Below are 4,978 nucleotides of genomic sequence, written 5' to 3' on the forward strand. Positions count from 1 at the left end.
ACATGAAGAGGAATTATCAGTCTGGCATGGCCGCTCGCTCTAACGTTAACCTATAAATGTTCGCTATTATTAAGCGCATATCCGAGTGTTTGTGCGGAGTGTGGAGCGCGCACTACATGACATGGATGCGCCGGTGCCATCACTCGCATTTTCCTATCAACAGTGGAAACAACTTAAAATACTCCATCATTTCTGGTCATACAGAAAATAATAATACATCAGTCGCAACTACTTTTATTTGTGTAAACTCACAACAACAAGAACACGTTGTGCTTTTGTAAAATAAAAAAAAACGAACAGGGCGCGCTTTCATGATCTGTGAATTGGAGCGCATCTCAAAAATGAACTGAAAAACAGTGTATAGACAAGCCTCACAGACATGAGAAATATAACTAACTATATAAAGTTTATTAAAAAAATGTCCACCAACGAAAAAAATCCAATGGCAAATACGGTAGCCTACCATCTGATTATGTAATCCTGTCCGTATGAAAGGCGCATCTAGGCAGCGGAGATGTATGGAGATATGTTTGCAGGGTGCCTAACCGCACTGATTTAGAAAAGACTAGTTCATTAATAAACAATTAAAATGCTTCGTTATTTTTTTCAGACACATTTATTATATTATTAGCCTACTTTTGCCAGTGCTTTGCGGCTGACAAGACAGGACAGGCATGTGACAGAGACTATTTTTATATTATATTATATTATCTCCCAGTCAGCAAATTACCTTTGGCAAAGATGTGGGCCAGATAAACAGCTGAGCTGTGGCCCAGATTAGTTTGTGTTTGCCGGCCCAGATATGGCCCACATCTCCTTTGCCAGAACTGAACCAAAGGACTGCCATAACTCCACCAAGCATGAGCCAAATACTACAATTTCATGTGGCCCATATGTGGGCCTGGTATGCAACTTTAGTATGGTTGAGTTCTGTTAAAATCTAACGGCCCTTATGTGGCCCACATGCAGCTGACAGTATTTAAAGTCTTATTAACTCACAGGTAAATTAAACACTCAACAACAAATGTACTCAAAACTATTTATTTTGACAAGCATTTAAATAATTACAGCTAAAGTGTTGTACTTAATTACAGTAGTATTCAGTTGAAAACATTTCATAAAAATAAATATAATTACAGCAAAAGTTGAATAATAATTACAGTAGTATTCAGTTGAAAACATTTATCAAAATAAATATAATTACAGCAACAGAGTTGAATTTAATAATTACAGTAGTATTCAGTTGAAAACATTTAAGAATACATAATTACAGCTACTCAGTTGTACTTATTTTAAGTAGAATTCAGTTGAAAACATTTAAGAATACAAATTAATAATATAAATAGCATTCAAAGCTAATTTTTTACACCAAAGTTCAAAACACTCGATCAAAGCGTGTATTAATGTTATGTTTAATTAGTCTAATGAGAGTAATACAAATAAATCACAGTAACTTGGTAAAGAGAACTTTAAAGAGAAATTGAGAAAGTTAAAGCAAACTTGAAAGGTAAAGAGTTGTTGATGAGAAGTGTGTTGATGTGCAGAGAAGTCTCCAATGAGGGTCGGCATCGGCAATGTGTTGACCTTTTCCAGTAAGGGGATTCTGCCTGACTGCACCTGCAATAAAGAAGAATTTAAATAATGTTAGCAGCAATACAACCTGGAAGATAGAGCTGCAGTAGAATGAAGAAAAAAATCGTTAATGTAAATATCCTTTAATATTTTAATTGCAATTATTAACAAATTAAACACCTCTGAATTACCAGTGTATGAAAGTTTTTTTCCAGTAAATTTTCAAAAGGAATTGCAAATTGTATTTTTCAATATGTGGGCAAGAATTATACCGTAATTCCTTATGACAAATTATTTCAATTTTTAGAATACTTTTGCACCAACAACCGGTTAAAATTTACAGCACTGCATGCATTCTGCTTCTTTTTTAAAAAAAAGACATGCACACTCTAATGTAAAAACACACCAACACAGATAGCATTAATGTCATGTTATAGTCCAAAAACAGAGTCTAAAATAAGTGTTTTTACTAACACAAAATAAACTCAAGATAATCTGCAATGAATGCGAGACAATTTGGAAGCAGAAACACACAAACAATAATGGGCCAAGTACTGATTGCAAGGAGGATCATAAAGGGTTAGTTCACCCAAAAATGAAAATTCTGTCTGTAATTAGCCTCAAGTTTTTCCAACTTCTGGGTTGTACGTCAGAGCGTAGACTCACTATTGTACGACGCTGGTCATGTGTGGGATGCTGGCCAATCGTGAGCCTACGTTCTGACGTACAACACAGAAGCGCTGTGCTGTTACACTACGTTGAATAAAGTCTTTATTTTAGCTTATTTTGCGCACAAAAAACCCATAAGAAAATTTTTAAATAAATAATTTATTTTCGACACTTGATAAACTTAAGGTTCAGCCATTGTATTCTTGGACTATTTTAACAATGTCTTTACTAACTTTCTGGGCTGGCAAGTTTCAATAACAGAGAAGCCTATGGAGGAGTGAGGCAGCTCTCAGATTTCATCATATAAATTTTAATTTGTGTTCCGAAGATGAACGAAGGTCTTACGGGGGTTGGAACAACATGGGTGAGTAATTACTGACAGAATTTTCATTTTTGGGTAAACTAACCTTTTAAATACACAGTGATAATGAACTAAATACAGATAGTTGTAGGCATGCGCTGGTATGAGACTTTGACAGAATGATAATCTTATATTGTGATTACAGCTTTAAAATGTATAATTGAAACGATATGATTCGCAATATATAAAAAATAACTTTCTTTAAAAACAAAACATAAAACTTCTAAATAAAAAATGCAGTCACTTAAATGAGCCACGGATGTGATCAGGTAATGACAAAAAAAAGTTGTTTGGTTCGATACTGAGATAACAGAAATAAAAATACAATGTTCTAAAGCGGTTTTGAAAAGTTGTGTATTGTGCAAAGTGCTATACAAATAAAAGTGACTTCTAAAAAAGGTCTCACCAATGACAACTTCCTTTACGACCAGGCGTTGGACACCAATCTTCCCATTGACTTCTCTCCAATTCATAACGTGCTGCAGCAGTTGTAAAAGTGGCTTTCAGCACTCTCCACACGGTGTTATTCAGGTCAAAGCCACCAACCAGACCCAGACAGGTAATCTGATAGGAAAAAAAAACATTGTGTAAGTGGTTGAAATATGCATTTAAATAGACCACCCTAAAATGAAAGTGCTTTTATATTAAAAAATGAACTATAAACTATTACTTACTCCATCTGAAACCATATTTTCTATTTTAATATGGAAATTATTGTCATTGCCCCACCCATACCGCACATTAGGGCTGGGCGGTATGACAGTATACCATAGCATGGTATATAATCTCTATCGTTAGAAATCAGAGTAATTATAAAAATGTCCTGCCTCTTCCAAGCTTTATAATGGCAGTGAATGGCTGCTCAATTAATTGATAGTTAACAGAAATACAGCAATTCATTGTTTGTTCATGTTAGTTCACAGTGCATACTAAAGTTAACAAGTACAATTTTTTTATATTGAATGTGTTAGTAAATGTTGAAATTAACATTAACACATATTAATAAATGCAGTAGAAGTGCAGTTCATTATTAGTTCATGTTAATGTTCAGGTTTTGTATCGAAAGTCATAATTTTGGTATTGTGACTTGACACTAATTATAGCCTAACGTTAACATTAAAACTTTAATTTTAAAGAGGGAAAAGTCATGAGAAAAAGTCTTGGTTGAATATCATTTCAGAGTTAAATAAAGATACATACAATAATGCACACATATTAATGTGTTTATTCTTGGCATTTTTATATTATTATGATTAGTTGAATGATTGTGAACACAAATTAGGATTTAGGTTTTTTGACAAACAGTAACACCGACATTGGACCGCGTCACCTGCACGTTAATTCACAAATAGGCTACTACACAATGACAAACTACGGTATACTATTTTATTGTGTACGACAGTGAGCTGTTGATTTATAAACAAAAACATCTTAATTTAAAACGACAAACCAGCGAACTGCTATAGCCTAAGTTAACGGTTAAGTTACATTAAACTTTATTGTAAGTTATAGCAGTAAACTGAGGAAAATATTAGCTAGTTCAACCCCTTCCTCGATGGAACGAATAACTAAACGCATAATAACATGCAATATTGACAAATAATGCTGCATATTTCATTTATATGACTTTAAAATGCCAAAACATCACTTACCTAACCTGAATGTACACAGTCGTGAGGAAAGCAGAGTAAATGGCGTCAGCTGCCCAGCGTCTCAGTCAAACTCGCGCCGTAGTAAAAAAAAAATAAAAATAAAAAAAACTCGCGCCGTAGTCTCTCCACCAATAGGAGGGAAGATGCAGAGCAACCTGAGGTGTGGAACGGCGGATGTTTGCCGCACTTGATTTCAGGATTCCTGTGTTTTTCCACGTATAAGCCAAATGTTTACCACAAGTCGGTGTTTCTCACTGTGTGCCATAGCTCAACTACATATGGTCCTCATGTGTTCGTTGTTATCTGGGCCATATACCTCAAAATAAGTTGTGAACCAAGACAGCATTTCCCGCAGATTTTAAAGTTATGGCAAAACAAATATGGCTACGATTTGGCCCATATCTGTTCAGCCATGCCACATCTAGGCCATATGTGCCAGATAATACCCACATGTGGCCCAAATGTAATTGCTATCTGGGCTCCACCTAGCGGAGATCTTGCGTTATGTTTGGATTGTGCTTTTCAAATCAACTGGGCAAACAATACGACTGGCTACAGTTTATCTGTCTACAATCATTGTTCCCAAGCAATGACACCGTCATTGTACTACATAGAAAAATAACAGATTAAAGTGGGCCTATTATAATGATAAATAAAATATGCTTGCCTTACAAGGCGGTATAACGTTAGCAGTGAGCTAGACCATCTACCTAAGTTTCAGCAA

General features: G+C 35.0%; 1 long non-coding RNA gene across 1 annotated transcript; it reads right to left on the bottom strand.

The window, feature by feature from the left end:
- Positions 1-720: 720 nt before the first annotated feature.
- Positions 721-4,728, bottom strand: LOC311080880. The gene is made up of 3 exons (XR_014605733.1): positions 4,255-4,728; positions 3,009-3,166; positions 721-1,617 (listed from the first exon to the last, which is right to left on the bottom strand). It is a non-coding gene; the product is annotated as an uncharacterized lncRNA (long non-coding RNA).
- Between the last annotated feature and the right edge of the window lie 250 nt (positions 4,729-4,978).

Source organism: Abramis brama (genome assembly GCF_963993115.1).
Source record: "Abramis brama genome assembly, chromosome: 4".
NCBI classification, from domain to species: domain Eukaryota; kingdom Metazoa; phylum Chordata; class Actinopteri; order Cypriniformes; family Leuciscidae; genus Abramis; species Abramis brama.